A 27,218-nucleotide genomic window follows, 5' to 3' on the forward strand; every position below is an offset into this window, starting at 1 on the left:
GGGACAGTGACTGGGGAATCGGGGGGGACAGTGACTGGGGAATCGGGGGGGACAGTGACTGGGGATTCGGGGGACAGTGACTGGGGAATCGGGGGGGACAGTGACTGGGGAATCGGGGGGGACAGTGACAGGGGAATCGGGGGGACAGTGACTGGGGATTCGGGGGACAGTGACTGGGGAATCAGGGGGGACAATGACTGGGGAATCGGGGGACAGTGACTGGGGAATCGGGGGACAGTGACTGGGGAATCAGGGGGGACAGTGACAGGGGAATCGGGGGGGACAATGACTGTGGAATCGGGGGACAGTGACTGGGGAATCGGGGGGGACAGTGACTGGGGAATCGGGGGACAGTGACTGGGCAATCGGGGGGGACAGTGACTGGGGAATCGGGGGGGACAGTGACAGGGGAATCGGGGGGGACAATGACTGGGGAATCGGGGGGGACAATGACTGGGGAATCGGGGGACAGTGACTGGGGAATCGGGGGGGACAATGACTGGGGAATCAGGGGGGACAGTGACTGGGGAATCGGGGGACAGTGACTGGGGAATCAGGGGGGACAGTGACAGGGGAATCGGGGGACAGTGACAGGGGAATCGGGGGGGACAGTGACTGGGGATTCGGGGGGGACAGTGACTGGGGATTCGGGGGACAGTGACTGGGGAATCGGGGGACAGTGACTGGGGAATCGGGGGGACAATGACTGGGGATTCGGGGGACAGTGACTGGGGAATCGGGGGACAGTGACTGGGGAATCGGGGGGGACAATGACTGCGGAATCAGGGGGGACAGTGACTGGGGAATCAGGGGGGACAGTGACTGGCAATCGGGGGACAGTGACTGGGGAATCGGGGGACAGTGACTGGGGAATCGGGGGGGACAGTGACTGGGGAATCGGGGGACAGTGACTGGGGAATCGGGGGGGACAGTGACTGGGGAATCGGGGGGAACAGTGACAGGGGAATCGGGGGGGACAATGACTGGGGAATCAGGGGGGACAATGACTGGGGAATCAGGGGGGACAGTGACAGGGGAATCGGGGGACAGTGACAGGGGAATCGGGGGGGACAGTGACAGGGGAATCGGGGGGGACAGTGACTGGGGATTCGGGGGACAGTGACTGGGGAATCGGGGGACAGTGACTGGGGAATCAGGGGGGACAATGACTGGGGAATCAGGGGGGACAGTGACTGGGGAATCGGGGGGGACAGTGACTGGGGATTCGGGGGACAGTGACTGGGGAATCGGGGGGGACAGTGACTGGGGAATCGGGGGGGACAGTGACTGGGGATTCGGGGAACAGTGACTGGGTAATCGGGGGGGACAGTGACTGGGGAATCGGGGGGGACAGTGACAGGGGAATCGGGGGGGACAGTGACTGGGGATTCGGGGGACAGTGACTGGGGAATCGGGGGGGACAGTGACAGGGAATCGGGGGGGACAGTGACTGGGGATTCGGGGACAGTGACAGGGGAATCGGGGGGGACAGTGACTGGGAATCGGGGGGACAGTGACAGGGGAATCGGGGGGGACAGTGACTGGGGAATCGGGGGGGACAGTGACAGGGGAATCAGGGGGGACAGTGACAGGGGAATCGGGGGGGACAGTGACTGGGGAATCGGGGACAGTGACAGGGTAATCGGGGGGGACAGTGACAGGGGATTCGGGGGACAGTGACAGGGGAATCGGGGGGGACAGTGACTGGGGAATCGGGGGGGACAGTGACTGGGGAATCGGGGGGGACAGTGACTGGGGAATCGGGGGACAGTGACAGGGTAATCGGGGGGGACAGTGACTGCGGAATCGGGGGGAACAGTGACTGGGGAATTGGGGGCGACAGTGACTGGGGAATCGGGGGACAGTGACTGGGGATTCGGGGGGGACAGTGACTGGGGAATCGGGGGACAGTGACTGGGGAATCGGGGGGGACAGTGACTGGGGAATCGGGGGACAGTGACTGGGGATTCGGGGGGGACAGTGACTGGGGAATCGGGGGACAGTGACTGGGGAATCGGGGGGGACAGTGACTGGGGAATCGGGGGGGACAGTGACAGGGGAATCGGGGGGGACAGTGACTGGGATTCGGGGGACAGTGACTGGGGAATCGGGGGGGACAGTGACAGGGGAATCGGGGGGGACAGTGACTGGGGATTCGGGGGACAGTGACAGGGGAATCGGGGGGGACAGTGACTGGGGAATCGGGGGGGACAGTGACAGGGGAATCGGGGGGGACAGTGACTGGGGAATCGGGGGGGACAGTGACAGGGGAATCAGGGGGGACAGTGACAGGGGAATCGGGGGGGACAGTGACTGGGGAATCGGGGGACAGTGACAGGGGAATCGGGGGGGACAGTGACAGGGGATTCGGGGGACAGTGACAGGGGAATCGGGGGGGACAGTGACTGGGGAATCGGGGGGGACAGTGACTGGGGAATCGGAGGGGACAGTGACTGGGGAATCGGGGGGACAGTGACTGGGGAATCGGGGGGGACAGTGACTGGGGAATCGGGGGACAGTGACAGGGTAATCGGGGGGGACAGTGACTGCGGAATCGGGGGGGACAGTGACTGGGGAATTGGGGGGGACAGTGACTGGGGAATCGGGGGACAGTGACTGGGGATTCGGGGGGGACAGTGACTGGGGAATCGGGGGACAGTGACTGGGGAATCGGGGGGGACAGTGACTGGGGAATCGGGGGACAGTGACTGGGGATTCGGGGGGGACAGTGACTGGGGAATCGGGGGACAGTGACTGGGGAATCGGGGGGGACAGTGACAGGGGAATCGGGGGGGACAGTGACTGGGGAATCGGGGGGGACAGTGACAGGGGAATCGGGGGGGACAGTGACTGGGGAATCGGGGGACAGTGACTGGGGTATCGGGGGGGACAGTGACTGGGGAATCAGGGGGGACAGTGACTGTGGAATCGGGGGGGACAGTGACTGGGGAATCGGGGGGGACAGTGACTGGGGAATCGGGGGGGACAGTGACTGGGGAATCGGGGGGGACAGTGACAGGGGAATCCGGGGGGACAGTGACTGGGGATTCGGGGGGGACAGTGACTGGGGAATCGGGGGGGACAGTGACAGGGGAATCGGGGGGGACAGTGACTGGGGAATCGGGGGGGACAGTGACTGGGGAATCGGGGGGGACAGTGACTGGGGAATCGGGGGGGACAGTGACTGGGGAATCGGGGGACAGTGACTGGGGAATCAGGGGGGACAGTGACTGGGGAATCGGGGGACAGTGACAGGGAAATCGGGGGGGACAGTGACTGGGGAATCGGGGGGGACAGTGACTGGGGAATCGGGGGGGACAGTGACTGGGGAATCGGGGGGGACAGTGACTGGGGAATCGGGGGACAGTGACTGGGGAATCGGGGGGGACAGTGACAGGGGAATCGGGGGGGACAGTGACTGGGGAATCGGGGGGGACAGTGACTGGGGATACGGGGGACAGTGACTGGGGAATCGGGGGGGACAGTGACTGGGGATTCGGGGGACAGTGACAGGGGAATCGGGGGGGACAGTGACTGGGGAATCGGGGGGGACAGTGACTGGGGAATCGGGGGGGACAGTGACTGGGGATTCGGGGGACAGTGACTGGGGAATCGGGGGGGACAGTGACAGGGGAATCGGGGGGGACAGTGACTGGGGATTCGGGGGACAGTGACAGGGGAATCGGGGGGACAGTGACTGGGGAATCGGGGGGGACAGTGACAGGGGAATCGGGGGGGACAGTGACTGGGGAATCGGGGGGGACAGTGACAGGGGAATCAGGGGGGACAGTGACAGGGGAATCGGGGGGGACAGTGACTGGGGAATCGGGGGACAGTGACAGGGTAATCGGGGGGGACAGTGACAGGGGATTCGGGGGACAGTGACAGGGGAATCGGGGGGGACAGTGACTGGGGAATCGGGGGGGACAGTGACTGGGGAATCGGGGGGGACAGTGACTGGGGAATCGGGGGACAGTGACAGGGTAATCGGGGGGGACAGTGACTGCGGAATCGGGGGGAACAGTGACTGGGGAATTGGGGGGGACAGTGACTGGGGAATCGGGGGACAGTGACTGGGGATTCGGGGGGGACAGTGACTGGGGAATCGGGGGACAGTGACTGGGGAATCGGGGGGGACAGTGACTGGGGAATCGGGGGACAGTGACTGGGGATTCGGGGGGGACAGTGACTGGGGAATCGGGGGACAGTGACTGGGGAATCGGGGGGGACAGTGACTGGGGAATCGGGGGGGACAGTGACAGGGGAATCGGGGGGGACAGTGACTGGGGATTCGGGGGACAGTGACTGGGGAATCGGGGGGGACAGTGACAGGGGAATCGGGGGGGACAGTGACTGGGGATTCGGGGGACAGTGACAGGGGAATCGGGGGGGACAGTGACTGGGGAATCGGGGGGGACAGTGACAGGGGAATCGGGGGGGACAGTGACTGGGGAATCGGGGGGGACAGTGACAGGGGAATCAGGGGGGACAGTGACAGGGGAATCGGGGGGGACAGTGACTGGGGAATCGGGGGACAGTGACAGGGGAATCGGGGGGGACAGTGACAGGGGATTCGGGGGACAGTGACAGGGGAATCGGGGGGACAGTGACTGGGGAATCGGGGGGGACAGTGACTGGGGAATCGGAGGGGACAGTGACTGGGGAATCGGGGGGGACAGTGACTGGGGAATCGGGGGGGACAGTGACTGGGGAATCGGGGGACAGTGACAGGGTAATCGGGGGGGACAGTGACTGCGGAATCGGGGGGGACAGTGACTGGGGAATTGGGGGGACAGTGACTGGGGAATCGGGGGACAGTGACTGGGGATTCGGGGGGGACAGTGACTGGGGAATCGGGGGACAGTGACTGGGGAATCGGGGGGGACAGTGACTGGGGAATCGGGGGACAGTGACTGGGGATTCGGGGGGGACAGTGACTGGGGAATCGGGGGACAGTGACTGGGGAATCGGGGGGGACAGTGACAGGGGAATCGGGGGGGACAGTGACTGGGGAATCGGGGGGGACAGTGACAGGGGAATCGGGGGGGACAGTGACTGGGGAATCGGGGGACAGTGACTGGGGTATCGGGGGGGACAGTGACTGGGGAATCAGGGGGGACAGTGACTGTGGAATCGGGGGGGACAGTGACTGGGGAATCGGGGGGGACAGTGACTGGGGAATCGGGGGGGACAGTGACTGGGGAATCGGGGGGGACAGTGACAGGGGAATCCGGGGGGACAGTGACTGGGGATTCGGGGGGGACAGTGACTGGGGAATCGGGGGGGACAGTGACAGGGGAATCGGGGGGGACAGTGACTGGGGAATCGGGGGGGACAGTGACTGGGGAATCGGGGGGGACAGTGACTGGGGAATCGGGGGGGACAGTGACTGGGGAATCGGGGGACAGTGACTGGGGAATCAGGGGGGACAGTGACTGGGGAATCGGGGGACAGTGACAGGGAAATCGGGGGGGACAGTGACTGGGGAATCGGGGGGGACAGTGACTGGGGAATCGGGGGGGACAGTGACTGGGGAATCGGGGGGGACAGTGACTGGGGAATCGGGGGACAGTGACTGGGGAATCGGGGGGGACAGTGACAGGGGAATCGGGGGGGACAGTGACTGGGGAATCGGGGGGGACAGTGACTGGGGATTCGGGGGACAGTGACTGGGGAATCGGGGGGGACAGTGACTGGGGATTCGGGGGACAGTGACGGGGGAATCGGGGGGGACAGTGACTGGGGAATCGGGGGACAGTGACTGGGGAATCGGGGGGGACAATGACTGGGGAATCGCGGGGGACAGTGACTGGGGAATGGGGGGGGACAGTGACTGGGGAATCGGGGGACAGTGACTGGGGAATCGGGGGGGACAGTGACTGGGGAATCGGGGGACAGTGACTGGGGAATCGGGGGGGACAGTGACTGGGGAATCGGGGGACAGTGACTGGGGAATCGGGGGGGACAGGGACTGGGGAATCGGGGGACAGTGACTGGGGAATCAGGGGGGACAGTGAGTGGGGAATCGGGGGACAGTGACAGGGGAATCGGGGGACAGTGACTGGGGAATCGGGGGACAGTGACTGTGGAATCGGGGGACAGTGACTGGGGAATCGGGGGGGACAGTGACTGGGGAATCGGGGGGGACAGTGACTGGGGAATCGGGGGACAGTGACTGGGGAATCAGGGGGGACAGTGACTGGGGAATCGGGGGACAGTGACAGGGGAATCGGGGGACAGTGACTGGGGAATCGGGGGACAGTGACTGGGGAATCGGGGGGGACAGTGACTGGGGAATCGGGGGACAGTGACTGGGGAATCAGGGGGGACAGTGACTGGGGAATCGGGGGACAGTGACAGGGGAATCGGGGGGGACAGTGACAGGGGAATCGGGGGGGACAGTGACTGGGGATTCGGGGGACAGTGACTGGGGAATCGGGGGGGACAGTGACAGGGGAATCGGGGGGGACAGTGACAGGGGAATCGGGGGGGACAGTGACTGGGGATTCGGGGGACAGTGACTGGGGAATCGGGGGGGACAGTGACTGGGGAATCGGGGGGGGGACAGTGACTGGGGAATCGGGGGACAGTGACTGGGGAATCGGGGGACAGTGACAGGGGAATCGGGGGGGACAGTGACTGCGGAATCGGAGGGACAGTGACTGGGGAATCGGGGGGGACAGTGACTGGGGAATCAGGGGACAGTGACTGGGGAATCGGGGGGGACAGTGACTGGGGAATCGGGGGACAGTGACTGGGGAATCGGGGGGGACAGTGACTGGGGAATCGGGGGACAGTGACTGGGGATTCGGGGGGGACAGTGACTGGGGATTCGGGGGGGACAGTGACTGGGGAATCGGGGGACAGTGACTGGGGAATCGGGGGGGACAGTGACTGGGGAATCGGGGGACAGTGACAGGGGAATCGGGGGGGACAGTGACTGGGGAATCGGGGGGTCAGTGACTGGGGAATCGGGGGACAGTGACTGGGGAATCGGGGGGGACAATGACTGGGGAATCAGGGGGGACAGTGACTGGGGAATCAGGGGGGACAGTGACTGGGGAATCGGGGGACCGTGACTGGGGAATCGGGGGACAGTGACTGGGGATTCGGGGGACAGTGACTGGGGAATCGGGGGACAGTGACTGGGGAATCGGGGGACAGTGACTGGGGAATCGGGGGGGACAGTGACTGGGGAATCGGGGGACAGTGACTGCGGAATCGGGGGACAGTGACTGGGGAATCGGGGGGGGGACAGTGACAGGGGAATCGGGGGGGACAGTGACTGGGGAATCGGGGGGCAGTGACTGGGCAATCGGGGGGGCACAGTGACAGGGGAATCGGGGGACAGTGACTGGGGAATCGGGGGTCAGTGACTGGGGAATCGGGGGACAGTGACTGGGGAATCGGGGGGGACAGTGACTGGGGAATCGGGGGGGACAGTGACTGGGGATTCGGGGGACAGTGACTGGGGAATCGGGGGACAGTGACTGGGGAATCGGGGGGGACAATGACTGGGGAATCAGGGGGGACAGTGACTGGGGAATCGTGGGACAGTGACTGGGGAATCGGGGGACAGTGACTGGGGAATCAGGGGGGACAGTGACAGGGGAATCGGGGGACAGTGACAGGGGAATCGGGGGGGACAGTGACTGGGGATTCGGGGGGGACAGTGACTGGGGATTCGGGGGACAGTGACTGGGGATTCGGGGGACAGTGACTGGGGAATCGGGGGACAGTGACTGGGGAATCGGGGGGGACAATGACTGGGGATTCGGGGGACAGTGACTGGGGAATCGGGGGACAGTGACTGGGGAATCGGGGGGGACAATGACTGGGGAATCAGGGGGGACAGTGACTGGGGAATCAGGGGGGACAGTGACTGGGGAATCGGGGGACAGTGACTGGGGAATCGGGGGACAGTGACTGGGGAATCGGGGGGAACAGTGACAGGGGAATCGGGGGGGACAATGACTGGGGAATCAGGGGGGACAATGACTGGGGAATAAGGGGGGACAGTGACAGGGCAATCGGGGGACAGTGACAGGGGAATCGGGGGGGACAGTGACTGGGGATTCGGGGGACAGTGACTGGGGAATCGGGGGACAGTGACTGGGGATTCGGGGGACAGTGACTGGGGAATCAGGGGGGACAATGACTGGGGAATCAGGGGGGACAGTGACTGGGGAATCGGGGGGGACAGTGACTGGGGATTCGGGGGACAGTGACTGGGGAATCGGGGGGGACAGTGACTGGGGAATCGGGGGGGACAGTGACTGGGGATTCGGGGGACAGTGACTGGGGAATCGGGGGGGACAGTGACTGGGGAATCGGGGGGGACAGTGACAGGGGAATTGGGGGGGACAGTGACTGGGGATTCGGGGGACAGTGACTGGGGAATCAGGGGGGACAATGCTGGGGAATCGGGGGACAGTGACTGGGGAATCGGGGGACAGTGACTGGGGAATCAGGGGGGACAGTGACAGGGGAATCGGGGGGGACAATGACTGGGGAATCGGGGGACAGTGACTGGGGAATCGGGGGGGACAGTGACTGGGGAATCGGGGGACAGTGACTGGGCAATCGGGGGGGACAGTGACTGGGGAATCGGGGGGGACAGTGACAGGGGAATCGGGGGGGACAATGACTGGGGAATCGGGGGGGACAATGACTGGGGAATCGGGGGACAGAGACTGGGGAATCGGGGGGGACAATGACTGGGGAATCAGGGGGGACAGTGACTGGGGAATCGGGGGACAGTGACTGGGGAATCGGGGACAGTGACTGGGGAATCAGGGGGGACAGTGACAGGGGAATCGGGGGACAGTGACAGGGGAATCGGGGGGGACAGTGACTGGGGATTCGGGGGGGACAGTGACTGGGGATTCGGGGGACAGTGACTGGGGAATCGGGGGACAGTGACTGGGGAATCGGGGGGGACAATGACTGGGGATTCGGGGGACAGTGACTGGGGAATCGGGGGACAGTGACTGGGGAATCGGGGGGGACAATGACTAGGGAATCAGGGGGGACAGTGACTGGGGAATCAGGGGGGACAGTGACTGGGGAATCGGGGGACAGTGACTGGGGAATCGGGGGACAGTGACTGGGGAATCGGGGGGGACAGTGACTGGGGAATCGGGGGACAGTGACTGGGGAATCGGGGGGGACAGTGACTGGGGAATCGGGGGGAACAGTGACAGGGGAATCGGGGGGGACAATGACTGGGGAATCAGGGGGGACAATGACTGGGGAATCAGGGGGGACAGTGACTGGGGAATCGGGGGACAGTGACAGGGGAATCGGGGGGGACAGTGACAGGGGAATCGGGGGGGACAGTGACTGGGGATTCGGGGGACAGTGACTGGGGAATCGGGGGACAGTGACTGGGGAATCAGGGGGGACAATGACTGGGGAATCAGGGGGGACAGTGACTGGGGAATCGGGGGGGACAGTGACTGGGGATTCGGGGGACAGTGACTGGGGAATCGGGGGGGACAGTGACTGGGGAATCGGGGGGGACAGTGACTGGGGATTCGGGGGACAGTGACTGGGGAATCGGGGGGGACAGTGACTGGGGAATCGGGGGGGACAGTGACAGGGGAATCGGGGGGGACAGTGACTGGGGATTCGGGGGACAGTGACTGGGGAATCGGGGGGGACAGTGACAGGGGAATCGGGGGGGACAGTGACTGGGGATTCGGGGGACAGTGACAGGGGAATCGGGGGGGACAGTGACTGGGGAATCGGGGGGGACAGTGACAGGGGAATCGGGGGGGACAGTGACTGGGAATCGGGGGGGACAGTGACAGGGGAATCAGGGGGGACAGTGACAGGGGAATCGGGGGGGACAGTGACTGGGGAATCGGGGGACAGTGACAGGGGAATCGGGGGGGACAGTGACAGGGGATTCGGGGGACAGTGACAGGGGAATCGGGGGGGACAGTGACTGGGGAATCGGGGGGGACAGTGACTGGGGAATCGGGGGGGACAGTGACTGGGGAATCGGGGGGGACAGTGACTGGGGAATCGGGGGACAGTGACAGGGTAATCGGGGGGGACAGTGACTGCGGAATCGGGGGGGACAGTGACTGGGGAATTGGGGGGGACAGTGACTGGGGAATCGGGGGACAGTGACTGGGGATTTGGGGGGGACAGTGACTGGGGAATCGGGGGACAGTGACTGGGGAATCGGGGGGGACAGTGACTGGGGAATCGGGGGACAGTGACTGGGGATTCGGGGGGGACAGTGACTGGGGAATCGGGGGACAGTGACTGGGGAATCGGGGGGGACAGTGACAGGGGAATCGGGGGGGACAGTGACTGGGGAATCGGGGGGGACAGTGACAGGGGAATCGGGGGGGACAGTGACTGGGGATTCGGGGGACAGTGACTGGGGAATCGGGGGGGACAGTGACTGGGGAATCGGGGGGGACAGTGACAGGGGAATCGGGGGGGACAGTGACTGGGGATTCGGGGGACAGTGACTGGGGAATCAGGGGGGACAATGACTGGGGAATCGGGGGACAGTGACTGGGGAATCGGGGGACAGTGACTGGGGAATCAGGGGGGACAGTGACAGGGGAATCGGGGGGGACAATGACTGGGGAATCGGGGGACAGTGACTGGGGAATCGGGGGGGACAGTGACTGGGGAATCGGGGGACAGTGACTGGGCAATCGGGGGGGACAGTGACTGGGGAATCGGGGGGGACAGTGACAGGGGAATCGGGGGGGACAATGACTGGGGAATCGGGGGGGACAATGACTGGGGAATCGGGGGACAGTGACTGGGGTATCGGGGGGGGACAATGACTGGGGAATCAGGTGGGACAGTGACTGGGGAATCGGGGGACAGTGACTGGGGAATCGGGGAACAGTGACTGGGGAATCAGGGGGGACAGTGACAGGGGAATCGGGGGACAGTGACATGGGAATCGGGGGGGACAGTGACTGGGGATTCGGGGGGGACAGTGACTGGGGATTCGGGGGACAGTGACTGGGGAATCGGGGGACAGTGACTGGGGAATCGGGGGGGACAATGACTGGGGATTCGGGGGACAGTGACTGGGGAATCGGGGGACAGTGACTGGGGAATCGGGGGGGACAATGACTGGGGAATCAGGGGGGACAGTGACTGGGGAATCAGGGGGGACAGTGACTGGGGAATCGGGGGACAGTGACTGGGGAATCGGGGGGGACAGTGACTGGGGAATCGGGGGACAGTGACTGGGGAATCGGGGGGGACAGTGACTGGGGAATCGGGGGGAACAGTGACAGGGGAATCGGGGGGGACAATGACTGGGGAATCAGGGGGGACAATGACTGGGGAATCAGGGGGGACAGTGACAGGGGAATCGGGGGACAGTGACAGGGGAATCGGGGGGGACAGTGACAGGGGAATCGGGGGGGACAGTGACTGGGGATTCGGGGGACAGTGACTGGGGAATCGGGGGACAGTGACTGGGGAATCAGGGGGGACAATGACTGGGGAATCAGGGGGGACAGTGACTGGGGAATCGGGGGGGACAGTGACTGGGGATTCGGGGGACAGTGACTGGGGAATCGGGGGGGACAGTGACTGGGGAATCGGGGGTACAGTGACTGGGGATTCGGGGGACAGTGACTGGGGAATCGGGGGGGACAGTGACTGGGGAATCGGGGGGGACAGTGACAGGGGAATCGGGGGGGACAGTGACTGGGGATTCGGGGGACAGTGACTGGGGAATCGGGGGGGACAGTGACAGGGGAATCGGGGGGGACAGTGACTGGGGATTCGGGGGACAGTGACAGGGGAATCGGGGGGGACAGTGACTGGGGAATCGGGGGGGACAGTGACAGGGGAATCGGGGGGGACAGTGACTGGGGAATCGGGGGGGACAGTGACAGGGGAATCAGGGGGGACAGTGACAGGGGAATCGGGGGGGACAGTGACTGGGGAATCGGGGGACAGTGACAGGGGAATCGGGGGGGACAGTGACAGGGGATTCGGGGGACAGTGACAGGGGAATCGGGGGGGGCAGTGACTGGGGAATTGGGGGGGACAGTGACTGGGGAATCGGGGGGGACAGTGACTGGGGAATCGGGGGGGACAGTGACTGGGGAATCGGGGGACAGTGACAGGGTAATCGGGGGGGACAGTGACTGCGGAATCGGGGGGGACAGTGACTGGGGAATTGGGGGGGACAGTGATTGGGGAATCGGGGGACAGTGACTGGGGATTTGGGGGGGACAGTGACTGGGGAATCGGGGGACAGTGACTGGGGAATCGGGGGGGACAGTGACTGGGGAATCGGGGGACAGTGACTGGGGATTCGGGGGGGACAGTGACTGGGGAATCGGGGGACAGTGACTGGGGAATCGGGGGGGACAGTGACAGGGGAATCGGGGGGGGACAGTGACTGGGGAATCGGGGGGGACAGTGACAGGGGAATCGGGGGGGACAGTGACTGGGGAATCGGGGGACAGTGACTGGGGTATCGGGGGGGACAGTGACTGGGGAATCAGGGGGGACAGTGACTGTGGAATCAGGGGGGACAGTGACTGGGGAATCGGGGGGGACAGTGACTGGGGAATCGGGGGGGACAGTGACTGGGGAATCGGGGGGGACAGTGACTGGGGAATCGGGGGGGACAGTGACAGGGGAATCCGGGGGGACAGTGACTGGGGAATCGGGGGGGACAGTGACTGGGGAATCGGGGGGGACAGTGACAGGGGAATCGGGTGGGACAGTGACTGGGGAATCGGGGGGGACAGTGACTGGGGAATCGGGGGGGACAGTGACTGGGGAATCGGGGGGGACAGTGACTGGGGAATCGGGGGACAGTGACTGGGGAATCAGGGGGGACAGTGACTGGGGAATCGGGGGACAGTGACAGGGAAATCGGGGGGGGACAGTGACTGGGGAATCGGGGGGGACAGTGACTGGGGAATCGGGGGGGACAGTGACTGGGGAATCGGGGGGGACAGTGACTGGGGAATCGGGGGACAGTGACTGGGGAATCGGGGGGGACAGTGACAGGGGAATCGGGGGGGACAGTGACTGGGGAATCGGGGGGGACAGTGACTGGGGATTCGGGGGACAGTGACAGGGGAATCAGGGGGGACAGTGACTGGGGATTCGGGGGACAGTGACAGGGGAATCGGGGGGGACAGTGACTGGGGAATCGGGGGACAGTGACTGGGGAATCGGGGGGGACAATGACTGGGGAATCGCGGGGGACAGTGACTGGGGAATCGGGGGGGACAGTGACTGGGGAATCGGGGGACAGTGACTGGGGAATCGGGGGAGACAGTGACTGGGGAATCGGGGGACACTGACTGGGGAATCGGGGGGGGACAGTGACTGGGGAATCGGGGGACAGTGACTGGGGAATCGGGGGGGACAGTGACTGGGGAATCGGGGGACAGTGACTGGGGAATCAGGGGGGACAGTGACTGGGGAATCGGGGGACAGTGACAGGGGAATCGGGGGACAGTGACTGGGGAATCGGGGGACAGTGACTGTGGAATCGGGGGACAGTGACTGGGGAATCGGGGGGGACAGTGACTGGGGAATCGGGGGGGACAGTGACTAGGGAATCGGGGGGGACAGTGACTGGGGAGTCGGGGGACAGTGACTGGGGAATCAGGGGGGACAGTAACTGGGGAATCGGGGGACAGTGACAGGGGAATCGGGGGACAGTGACTGGGGAATCGGGGGACAGTGACTGGGGAATCGGGGGGGACAGTGACTGGGGAATCGGGGGACAGTGACTGGGGAATCAGGGGGGACAGTGACTGGGGAATCGGGGGACAGTGACAGGGGAATCGGGGGGGACAGTGACAGGGGAATCGGGGGGGACAGTGACTGGGGATTCGGGGGACAGTGACTGGGGAATCGGGGGGGACAGTGACAGGGGAATCGGGGGGGACAGTGACAGGGGATTCAGGGGACAGTGACTGGGGAATCGGGGAGGACAGTGACTGGGGAATCGGGGGGGGGGACAGTGACTGGGGAATCGGGGGACAGTGACTGGGGAATCGGGGGACAGTGACAGGGGAATCGGGGGGGACAGTGACTGCGGAATCGGAGGGACAGTGACTGGGGAATCGGGGGGGACAGTGACTGGGGAATCAGGGGACAGTGACTGGGGAATCGGGGGGGACAGTGACTGGGGAATCGGGGGACAGTGACTGGGGAATCGGGGGGGACAGTGACTGGGGAATCGGGGGACAGTGACTGGGGATTCGGGGGGGACAGTGACTGGGGATTCGGGGGGGACAGTGACTGGGGAATCGGGGGACAGTGACTGGGGAATCGGGGGGGACAGTGACTGGGGAATCGGGGGACAGTGACAGGGGAATCGGGGGGGACAGTGACTGGGGAATCGGGGGGGACAGTGACTGGGGAATCGGGGGACAGTGACTGGGGAATCGGGGGGGACAATGACTGGGGAATCAGGGGGGACAGTGACTGGGGAATCGGGGGGACAGTGACTGGGGAATCGGGGGACAGTGACTGGGGAATCGGGGGACAGTGACTGGGGATTCGGGGGACAGTGACTGGGGAATCGGGGGACAGTGACTGGGGAATCGGGGGACAGTGACTGGGGAATCGGGGGGGACAGTGACTGGGGAATCGGGGGACAGTGACTGGGGAATCGGGGGGGGACAGTGACAGGGGAATCGGGGGGGACAGTGACTGGGGAATCGGGGGGCAGTGACTGGGCAATCGGGGGGGACAGTGACAGGGGAATCGGGGGACAGTGACTGGGGAATCGGGGGACAGTGACTGGGGAATCGGGGGGGACAGTGACTGGGGAATCGGGGGACAGTGACTGGGGAATCGGGGGACAGTGACTGGGGAATCGGGGGGGGACAGTGACAGGGGAATCGGGGGGGACAGTGACTGGGGAATCGGGGGGCAGTGACTGGGCAATCGGGGGGGGACAGTGACAGGGGAATCGGGGGGGACAGTGACTGGGGAATCGGGGGGCAGTGACTGGGGAATCGGGGGACAGTGACTGGGGAATCGGGGGACAGTGACAGGGGAATCGGGGGGGACAGTGACTGGGGAATCGGGGGGGACAATGACTGGGGAATCGGGGGACAGTGACTGGGGAATCGGGGGACAGTGACAGGGGAATCGGGGGACAGTGACTGGGGAATCGGGGGGGACAATGACTGGGGAATCGGGGGACAGTGACTGGGGAATCGGGGGGGACAGTGACTGGGGAATCGGGGGACAGTGACTGGGCAATCGGGGGGGACAGTGACTGGGGAATCGGGGGGGGACAGTGACTGGGGAATCGGGGGGGACAGTGACTGGGGAATCGGGGGGGACACTGACTGGGGAATCGGGGGACAGTGACAGGGGAATCGGGGGACAGTGACAGGGGAATCGGGGGGGACAGTGACTGGCAATCGGGGGGCAGTGACTGGGGAATCGGGGGACAGTGACTGGGGAATCGGGGGACAGTGACAGGGGAATCGGGGGGGACAGTGACTGGGGAATCGGGGGGACAATGACTGGGGAATCGGGGGACAGTGACTGGGGAATCGGGGGGGACATTGACAGGGGAATCGGGGGACAGTGACTGGGGAATCGGGGGGGACAGTGACTGGGGAATCGGGGGGGACAGTGACTGGGGAATCGGGGGGGACTGTGACTGGGGAATCGGGGGGGACAGTGACTGGGGAATCGGGGGACAGTGACTGGGGAATCGGGGGGTCAGTGACTGGGGAATCGGGGGACAGTGACTGGGCAATCGGGGGGGACAGTGACTGGGCAATCGGGGGGGACAGTGACTGGGGAATCGGGGGGGACAGTGACTGGGGAATCGGGGGACAGTGACTGGGCAATCGGGGGGGACAGTGACTGGGGAATCGGGGGGGACAGTGACTGGGGAATCGGGGGGGACAGTGACTGGGGATTCGGGGGACAGTGACTGGGGAATCAGGGGGGACAATGACTGGGGAATCGGGGGACAGTGACTGGGGAATCGGGGGACAGTGACTGGGGAATCGGGGGACAGTGACTGGGCAATCGGGGGGGGACAGTGACAGGGGAATCGGGGGGGACAGTGACTGGGGAATCGGGGGGCAGTGACTGGGGAATCGGGGGACAGTGACTGGGGAATCGGGGGACAGTGACAGGGGAATCGGGGGGGACAGTGACTGGGGAATCGGGGGGGACAATGACTGGGGAATCGGGGGACAGTGACTGGGGAATCGGGGGGGACAGTGACAGGGGAATCGGGGGACAGTGACAGGGGAATCGGGGGACAGTGACTGGGGAATCGGGGGGGACAAGGACTGGGGAATCGGGGGACAGTGACTGGGGAATCGGGGGGGACAGTGACTGGGGAATCGGGGGACAGTGACTGGGCAATCGGGGGGGACAGTGACTGGGGAATCGGGGGGGACAGTGACTGGGGAATCGGGGGGGACAGTGACTGGGGAATCGGGGGGGACAGTGACTGGGGAATCGGGGGACAGTGACAGGGGAATCGGGGGACAGTGACAGGGGAATCGGGGGGGACAGTGACTGGGGAATCGGGGGGCAGTGACTGGGGAATCGGGGGACAGTGACTGGGGAATCGGGGGACAGTGACTGGGGAATCGGGGGGGACAGTGACTGGGGAATCGGGGGGGACAATGACTGGGGAATCGGGGGACAGTGACTGGGGAATCGGGGGGGACAGTGACAGGGGAATCGGGGGACAGTGACTGGGGAATCGGGGGGGACAGTGACTGGGGAATCAGGGGGGACAGTGACTGGGGAATCGGGGGGACAGTGACTGGGGAATCGGGGGGGACAGTGACTGGGGAATCGGGGGGGACAGTGACTGGGGAATCGGGGGACAGTGACTGGGCAATCGGGGGGGACAGTGACTGGGGAATCGGGGGGGACAGTGACTGCGGAATCGGGGGGGACAGTGACTGGGGAATCGGGGGACAGTGACTGCGCAATCGGGGGGGACAGTGACTGGGGAATCGGGGGAGACAGTGACTGGGGAATCGGGGGGGACAGTGACTGGGGATTCGGGGGACAGTGACTGGGGAATCAGGGGGGACAATGACTGGGGAATCGGGGGACAGTGACTGGGGAATCGGGGGACAGTGACTGGGGAATCGGGGGACAGTGACTGGGGAATCAGGGGGGACAGTGACTGGGGAATCGGGGGGGACAGTGACAGGGGAATCGGGGGGGACAGTGACTGGGGAATCGGGGGGCAGTGACTGGGCAATCGGGGGGGGACAGTGACAGGGGAATCGGGGGGGACAGTGACTGGGGAATCGGGGGGCAGTGACTGGGGAATCGGGGGGCAGTGACTGGGGAATCGGGGGACAGTGACTGGGGAATCGGGGGACAGTGACAGGGGAATCGGGGGGGACAGTGACTGGGGAATCGGGGGGGACAATGACTGGGGAATCGGGGGACAGTGACTGGGGAATCGGGGGGGACAATGACTGGGGAATCGGGGGACAGTGACTGGGGAATCGGGGGGGACAGTGACTGGGGAATCGGGGGACAGTGACTGGGCAATCGGGGGGGACAGTGACTGGGGAATCGGGGGGGACAGTGACTGGGGAATCGGGGGGGACAGTGACTGGGGAATCGGGGGACAGTGACTGGGGAATCAGGGGGGACAGTGACTGGGGAATCGGGGGACAGTGACAGGGGAATCGGGGGACAGTGACTGGGGAATCGGGGGACAGTGACTGTGGAATCGGGGGACAGTGACTGGGGAATCGGGGGGGACAGTGACTGGGGAATCGGGGGGGACAGTGACTAGGGAATCGGGGGGGACAGTGACTGGGGAGTCGGGGGACAGTGACTGGGGAATCAGGGGGGACAGTAACTGGGGAATCGGGGGACAGTGACAGGGGAATCGGGGGACAGTGACTGGGGAATCGGGGGACAGTGACTGGGGAATCGGGGGGGACAGTGACTGGGGAATCGGGGGACAGTGACTGGGGAATCAGGGGGGACAGTGACTGGGGAATCGGGGGACAGTGACAGGGGAATCGGGGGGGACAGTGACAGGGGAATCGGGGGGGACAGTGACTGGGGATTCGGGGGACAGTGACTGGGGAATCGGGGGGACAGTGACAGGGGAATCGGGGGGGACAGTGACAGGGGAATCGGGGGGGACAGTGACTGGGGATTCAGGGGACAGTGACTGGGGAATCGGGGGGGACAGTGACTGGGGAATCGGGGGGGGGACAGTGACTGGGGAATCGGGGGACAGTGACTGGGGAATCGGGGGACAGTGACAGGGGAATCGGGGGGGACAGTGACTGCGGAATCGGAGGGACAGTGACTGGGGAATCGGGGGGGACAGTGACTGGGGAATCAGGGGACAGTGACTGGGGAATCGGGGGGGACAGTGACTGGGGAATCGGGGGACAGTGACTGGGGAATCGGGGGGGACAGTGACTGGGGAATCGGGGGACAGTGACTGGGGATTCGGGGGGGACAGTGACTGGGGATTCGGGGGGGACAGTGACTGGGGAATCGGGGGACAGTGACTGGGGAATCGGGGGGGACAGTGACTGGGGAATCGGGGGACAGTGACAGGGGAATCGGGGGGGACAGTGACTGGGGAATCGGGGGGGACAGTGACTGGGGAATCGGGGGACAGTGACTGGGGAATCGGGGAGGACAATGACTGGGGAATCAGGGGGGACAGTGACTGGGGAATCGGGGGGACAGTGACTGGGGAATCGGGGGACAGTGACTGGGGAATCGGGGGACAGTGACTGGGGATTCGGGGGACAGTGACTGGGGAATCGGGGGACAGTGACTGGGGAATCGGGGGACAGTGACTGGGGAATCGGGGGGGACAGTGACTGGGGAATCGGGGGACAGTGACTGGGGAATCGGGGGGGGACAGTGACAGGGGAATCGGGGGGGACAAGGACTGGGGAATCGGGGGGCAGTGACTGGGCAATCGGGGGGGACAGTGACAGGGGAATCGGGGGACAGTGACTGGGGAATCGGGGGACAGTGACTGGGGAATCGGGGGGGACAGTGACTGGGGAATCGGGGGACAGTGACTGGGGAATCGGGGGACAGTGACTGGGGAATCGGGGGGGGACAGTGACAGGGGAATCGGGGGGGACAGTGACTGGGGAATCGGGGGGCAGTGACTGGGCAATCGGGGGGGGACAGTGACAGGGGAATCGGGGGGGACAGTGACTGGGGAATCGGGGGGCAGTGACTGGGGAATCGGGGGACAGTGACTGGGGAATCGGGGGACAGTGACAGGGGAATCGGGGGGGACAGTGACTGGGGAATCGGGGGGGACAATGACTGGGGAATCGGGGGACAGTGACTGGGGAATCGGGGGACAGTGACAGGGGAATCGGGGGACAGTGACTGGGGAATCGGGGGGGACAATGACTGGGGAATCGGGGGACAGTGACTGGGGAATCGGGGGGGACAGTGACTGGGGAATCGGGGGACAGTGACTGGGCAATCGGGGGGGACAGTGACTGGGGAATCGGGGGGGACAGTGACTGGGGAATCGGGGGGGACAGTGACTGGGGAATCGGGGGGGACAGTGACTGGGGAATCGGGGGACAGTGACAGGGGAATCGGGGGACATTGACAGGGGAATCGGGGGACAGTGACTGGGGAATCGGGGGGGACAGTGACTGGGGAATCGGGGGGGACAGTGACTGGGGAATCGGGGGGGACTGTGACTGGGGAATCGGGGGGGACAGTGACTGGGGAATCGGGGGACAGTGACTGGGGAATCGGGGGGTCAGTGACTGGGGAATCGGGGGACAGTGACTGGGCAATCGGGGGGGACAGTGACTGGGGAATCGGGGGGGACAGTGACTGGGGAATCGGGGGGGACAGTGACTGGGGAATCGGGGGACAGTGACTGGGCAATCGGGGGGGACAGTGACTGGGGAATCGGGGGGGACAGTGACTGGGGAATCGGGGGGGACAGTGACTGGGGATTCGGGGGACAGTGACTGGGGAATCAGGGGGGACAATGACTGGGGAATCGGGGGACAGTGACTGGGGAATCGGGGGACAGTGACTGGGCAATCGGGGGGGGACAGTGACAGGGGAATCGGGGGGGACAGTGACTGGGGAATCGGGGGGCAGTGACTGGGGAATCGGGGGACAGTGACTGGGGAATCGGGGGACAGTGACAGGGGAATCGGGGGGGACAGTGACTGGGGAATCGGGGGGGACAATGACTGGGGAATCGGGGGACAGTGACTGGGGAATCGGGGGGGACAGTGACAGGGGAATCGGGGGACAGTGACAGGGGAATCGGGGGACAGTGACTGGGGAATCGGGGGGGACAATGACTGGGGAATCGGGGGACAGTGACTGGGGAATCGGGGGAGACAGTGACTGGGGAATCGGGGGACAGTGACTGGGCAATCGGGGGGGACAGTGACTGGGGAATCGGGGGGGGACAGTGACTGGGGAATCAGGGGGGACAGTGACTGGGGAATCGGGGGGGACAGTGACTGGGGAATCGGGGGACAGTGACAGGGGAATCGGGGGACAGTGACAGGGGAATCGGGGGGGACAGTGACTGGGGAATCGGGGGGCAGTGACTGGGGAATCGGGGGACAGTGACTGGGGAATCGGGGGACAGTGACAGCGGAATCGGGGGGGACAGTGACTGGGGAATCGGGGGGGACAATGACTGGGGAATCGGGGGACAGTGACTGGGGAATCGGGGGGGACAGTGACAGGGGAATCGGGGGACAGTGACTGGGGAATCGGGGGGGACAGTGACTGGGGAATCAGGGGGGACAGTGACTGGGGAATCGGGGGGGACAGTGACTGGGGAATCGGGGGGGACAGTGACTGGGGAATCGGGGGGGACAGTGACTGGGGAATCGGGGGACAGTGACTGGGCAATCGGGGGGGACAGTGACTGGGGAATCGGGGGGGACAGTGACTGGGGAATCGGGGGGGACAGTGACTGGGGAATCGGGGGACAGTGACTGCGCAATCGGGGGGGACAGTGACTGGGGAATCGGGGGAGACAGTGACTGGGGAATCGGGGGGGACAGTGACTGGGGATTCGGGGGACAGTGACTGGGGAATCAGGGGGGACAATGACTGGGGAATCGGGGGACAGTGACTGGGGAATCGGGGGACAGTGACTGGGGAATCGGGGGACAGTGACTGGGGAATCAGGGGGGACAGTGACTGGGGAATCGGGGGGGACAGTGACAGGGGAATCGGGGGGGACAGTGACTGGGGAATCGGGGGGCAGTGACTGGGCAATCGGGGGGGGACAGTGACAGGGGAATCGGGGGGGACAGTGACTGGGGAATCGGGGGGCAGTGACTGGGGAATCGGGGGGCAGTGACTGGGGAATCGGGGGACAGTGACTGGGGAATCGGGGGACAGTGACAGGGGAATCGGGGGGGACAGTGACTGGGGAATCGGGGGGGACAATGACTGGGGAATCGGGGGACAGTGACTGGGGAATCGGGGGACAGTGACAGGGGAATCGGGGGACAGTGACTGGGGAATCGGGGGGGACAATGACTGGGGAATCGGGGGACAGTGACTGGGGAATCGGGGGGGACAGTGACTGGGGAATCGGGGGACAGTGACTGGGCAATCGGGGGGGACAGTGACTGGGGAATCGGGGGGGACAGTGACTGGGGAATCGGGGGGGACAGTGACTGGGGAATCGGGGGACAGTGACAGGGGAATCGGGGGACAGTGACAGGGGAATCGGGGGGGACAGTGACTGGCAATCGGGGGGCAGTGACTGGGGAATCGGGGGACAGTGACTGGGGAATCGGGGGGGACAGTGACAGGGGAATCGGGGGACAGTGACTGGGGAATCGGGGGGGACAGTGACTGGGGAATCGGGGGGGACAGTGACTGGGGAATCGGGGGGGACAGTGACTGGGGAATCGGGGGGGACAGTGACTGGGGAATCGGGGGACAGTGACTGGGGAATCGGGGGGTCAGTGACTGGGGAATCGGGGGACAGTGACTGGGCAATCGGGGGGGACAGTGACTGGGGAATCGGGGGGGACAGTGACTGGGGAATCGGGGGGGACAGTGACTGGGGAATCGGGGGACAGTGACTGGGCAATCGGGGGGGACAGTGACTGGGGAATCGGGGGGGACAGTGACTGGGGAATCGGGGGGGACAGTGACTGGGGATTCGGGGGACAGTGACTGGGGAATCAGGGGGGACAATGACTGGGGAATCGGGGGACAGTGACTGGGGAATCGGGGGACAGTGACTGGGGAATCGGGGGACAGTGACTGGGCAATCGGGGGGGGACAGTGACAGGGGAATCGGGGGGGACAGTGACTGGGGAATCGGGGGGCAGTGACTGGGGAATCGGGGGACAGTGACTGGGGAATCGGGGGACAGTGACAGGGGAATCGGGGGGGACAGTGACTGGGGAATCGGGGGGGACAATGACTGGGGAATCGGGGGACAGTGACTGGGGAATCGGGGGGGACAGTGACAGGGGAATCGGGGGACAGTGACAGGGGAATCGGGGGACAGTGACTGGGGAATCGGGGGGGACAATGACTGGGGAATCGGGGGACAGTGACTGGGGAATCGGGGGGGACAGTGACTGGGGAATCGGGGGACAGTGACTGGGCAATCGGGGGGGACAGTGACTGGGGAATCGGGGGACAGTGACTGGGGAATCGGGGGGGACAATGACTGGGGAATCGGGGGACAGTGACTGGGGAATCGGGGGGGACAGTGACTGGGGAATCGGGGGACAGTGACTGGGCAATCGGGGGGGACAGTGACTGGGGAATCGGGGGGGACAGTGACTGGGGATTCGGGGGACAGTGACTGGGGAATCGGGGGGACAGTGACTGGGGATTCGGGGGACAGTGACTGGGGAATCAGGGGGGACAATGACTGGGGAATCAGGGGGGACAGTGACTGGGGAATCGGGGGGGACAGTGACTGGGGATTCGGGGGACAGTGACAGGGGAATCGGGGGACAGTGACTGGGGAATCGGGGGGGACAATGACTGGGGAATCGGGGGACAGTGACTGGGGAATCGGGGGGGACAGTGACTGGGGAATCGGGGGACAGTGACTGGGCAATCGGGGGGGACAGTGACTGGGGAATCGGGGGGGACAGTGACTGGGGAATCGGGGGGTACAGTGACTGGGGAATCGGGGGACAGTGACAGGGGAATCGGGGGACAGTGACAGGGGAATCGGGGGGGACAGTGACTGGCAATCGGGGGGCAGTGACTGGGGAATCGGGGGACAGTGACTGGGGAATCGGGGGGGACAGTGACAGGGGAATCGGGGGACAGTGACTGGGGAATCGGGGGGGACAGTGACTGGGGAATCGGGGGGGACAGTGACTGGGGAATCGGGGGGGACAGTGACTGGGGAATCGGGGGACAGTGACTGGGGAATCGGGGGGTCAGTGACTGGGGAATCGGGGGACAGTGACTGGGCAATCGGGGGGGACAGTGACTGGGGAATCGGGGGGGACAGTGACTGGGGAATCGGGGGGGACAGTGACTGGGGAATCGGGGGACAGTGACAGGGGAATCGGGGGACAGTGACAGGGGAATCGGGGGGGACAGTGACTGGGGAATCGGGGGGCAGTGACTGGGGAATCGGGGGACAGTGACTGGGGAATCGGGGGACAGTGACTGGGGAATCGGGGGGGACAGTGACTGGGGAATCGGGGGGGACAATGACTGGGGAATCGGGGGACAGTGACTGGGGAATCGGGGGGGACAGTGACAGGGGAATCGGGGGACAGTGACTGGGGAATCGGGGGGGACAGTGACTGGGGAATCAGGGGGGACAGTGACTGGGGAATCGGGGGGGACAGTGACTGGGGAATCGGGGGGGACAGTGACTGGGGAATCGGGGGGGACAGTGACTGGGGAATCGGGGGACAGTGACTGGGCAATCGGGGGGGACAGTGACTGGGGAATCGGGGGGGACAGTGACTGCGGAATCGGGGGGGACAGTGACTGGGGAATCGGGGGACAGTGACTGCGCAATCGGGGGGGACAGTGACTGGGGAATCGGGGGAGACAGTGACTGGGGAATCGGGGGGGACAGTGACTGGGGATTCGGGGGACAGTGACTGGGGAATCAGGGGGGACAATGACTGGGGAATCGGGGGACAGTGACTGGGGAATCGGGGGACAGTGACTGGGGAATCGGGGGACAGTGACTGGGGAATCAGGGGGGACAGTGACTGGGGAATCGGGGGGGACAGTGACAGGGGAATCGGGGGGGACAGTGACTGGGGAATCGGGGGGCAATGACTGGGCAATCGGGGGGGGACAGTGACAGGGGAATCGGGGGGGACAGTGACTGGGGAATCGGGGGGCAGTGACTGGGGAATCGGGGGGCAGTGACTGGGGAATCGGGGGACAGTGACTGGGGAATCGGGGGACAGTGACAGGGGAATCGGGGGGGACAGTGACTGGGGAATCGGGGGGGACAATGACTGGGGAATCGGGGGACAGTGACTGGGGAATCGGGGGGGACAATGACTGGGGAATCGGGGGACAGTGACTGGGGAATCGGGGGGGACAGTGACTGGGGAATCGGGGGACAGTGACTGGGCAATCGGGGGGGACAGTGACTGGGGAATCGGGGGGGACAGTGACTGGGGAATCGGGGGGGACAGTGACTGGGGAATCGGGGGACAGTGACTGGGGAATCAGGGGGGACAGTGACTGGGGAATCGGGGGACAGTGACAGGGGAATCGGGGGACAGTGACTGGGGAATCGGGGGACAGTGACTGTGGAATCGGGGGACAGTGACTGGGGAATCGGGGGGGACAGTGACTGGGGAATCGGGGGGGACAGTGACTAGGGAATCGGGGGGGACAGTGACTGGGGAGTCGGGGGACAGTGACTGGGGAATCAGGGGGGACAGTAACTGGGGAATCGGGGGACAGTGACAGGGGAATCGGGGGACAGTGACTGGGGAATCGGGGGACAGTGACTGGGGAATCGGGGGGGACAGTGACTGGGGAATCGGGGGACAGTGACTGGGGAATCAGGGGGGACAGTGACTGGGGAATCGGGGGACAGTGACAGGGGAATCGGGGGGGACAGTGACAGGGGAATCGGGGGGGACAGTGACTGGGGATTCGGGGGACAGTGACTGGGGAATCGGGGGGACAGTGACAGGGGAATCGGGGGGGACAGTGACAGGGGAATCGGGGGGGACAGTGACTGGGGATTCAGGGGACAGTGACTGGGGAATCGGGGGGGACAGTGACTGGGGAATCGGCGGGGGGACAGTGACTGGGGAATCGGGGGACAGTGACTGGGGAATCGGGGGACAGTGACAGGGGAATCGGGGGGGACAGTGACTGCGGAATCGGAGGGACAGTGACTGGGGAATCGGGGGGGACAGTGACTGGGGAATCAGGGGACAGTGACTGGGGAATCGGGGGGGACAGTGACTGGGGAATCGGGGGACAGTGACTGGGGAATCGGGGGGGACAGTGACTGGGGAATCGGGGGACAGTGACTGGGGATTCGGGGGGGACAGTGACTGGGGATTCGGGGGGGACAGTGACTGGGGAATCGGGGGACAGTGACTGGGGAATCGGGGGGGACAGTGACTGGGGAATCGGGGGACAGTGACAGGGGAATCGGGGGGGACAGTGACTGGGGAATCGGGGGGGACAGTGACTGGGGAATCGGGGGACAGTGACTGGGGAATCGGGGAGGACAATGACTGGGGAATCAGGGGGGACAGTGACTGGGGAATCGGGGGGACAGTGACTGGGGAATCGGGGGACAGTGACTGGGGAATCGGGGGACAGTGACAGGGGATTCGGGGGACAGTGACTGGGGAATCGGGGGACAGTGACTGGGGAATCGGGGGACAGTGACTGGGGAATCGGGGGGGACAGTGACTGGGGAATCGGGGGACAGTGACTGGGGAATCGGGGGGGGACAGTGACAGGGGAATCGGGGGGGACAGTGACTGGGGAATCGGGGGGCAGTGACTGGGCAATCGGGGGGGACAGTGACTGGGGATTCGGGGGACAGTGACTGGGGAATCAGGGGGGACAATGACTGGGGAATCAGGGGGGACAGTGACTGGGGAATCGGGGGGGACAGTGACTGGGGATTCGGGGGACAGTGACAGGGGAATCGGGGGACAGTGACTGGGGAATCGGGGGGGACAGTGACTGGCAATCGGGGGGCAGTGACTGGGGAATCGGGGGACAGTGACTGGGGAATCGGGGGGGACAATGACTGGGGAATCGGGGGACAGTGACTGGGGAATCGGGGGGGACAGTGACTGGGGAATCGGGGGACAGTGACTGGGGAATCGGGGGGGACAGTGACTGGGGAATCGGGGGACAGTGACTGGGCAATCGGGGGGGACAGTGACTGGGGAATCGGGGGGGACAGTGACTGGGGATTCGGGGGACAGTGACTGGGGAATCGGGGGGACAGTGACTGGGGATTCGGGGGACAGTGACTGGGGAATCAGGGGGGACAATGACTGGGGAATCAGGGGGGACAGTGACTGGGGAATCGGGGGGGACAGTGACTGGGGATTCGGGGGACAGTGACAGGGGAATCGGGGGACAGTGACTGGGGAATCGGGGGGGACAATGACTGGGGAATCGGGGGACAGTGACTGGGGAATCGGGGGGGACAGTGACTGGGGAATCGGGGGACAGTGACTGGGCAATCGGGGGGGACAGTGACTGGGGAATCGGGGGGGACAGTGACTGGGGAATCGGGGGGTACAGTGACTGGGGAATCGGGGGACAGTGACAGGGGAATCGGGGGACAGTGACAGGGGAATCGGGGGGGACAGTGACTGGCAATCGGGGGGCAGTGACTGGGGAATCGGGGGACAGTGACTGGGGAATCGGGGGGGACAGTGACAGGGGAATCGGGGGACAGTGACTGGGGAATCGGGGGGGACAGTGACTGGGGAATCGGGGGGGACAGTGACTGGGGAATCGGGGGGGACAGTGACTGGGGAATCGGGGGGGACAGTGACTGGGGAATCGGGGGACAGTGACTGGGGAATCGGGGGGTCAGTGACTGGGGAATCGGGGGACAGTGACTGGGCAATCGGGGGGGACAGTGACTGGGGAATCGGGGGGGACAGTGACTGGGGAATCGGGGGGGACAGTGACTGGGGAATCGGGGGACAGTGACAGGGGAATCGGGGGACAGTGACAGGGGAATCGGGGGGGACAGTGACTGGGGAATCGGGGGGCAGTGA

Source organism: Heterodontus francisci, unplaced genomic scaffold (genome assembly GCF_036365525.1).
Source record: "Heterodontus francisci isolate sHetFra1 unplaced genomic scaffold, sHetFra1.hap1 HAP1_SCAFFOLD_1010, whole genome shotgun sequence".
Taxonomy (NCBI): domain Eukaryota; kingdom Metazoa; phylum Chordata; class Chondrichthyes; order Heterodontiformes; family Heterodontidae; genus Heterodontus; species Heterodontus francisci.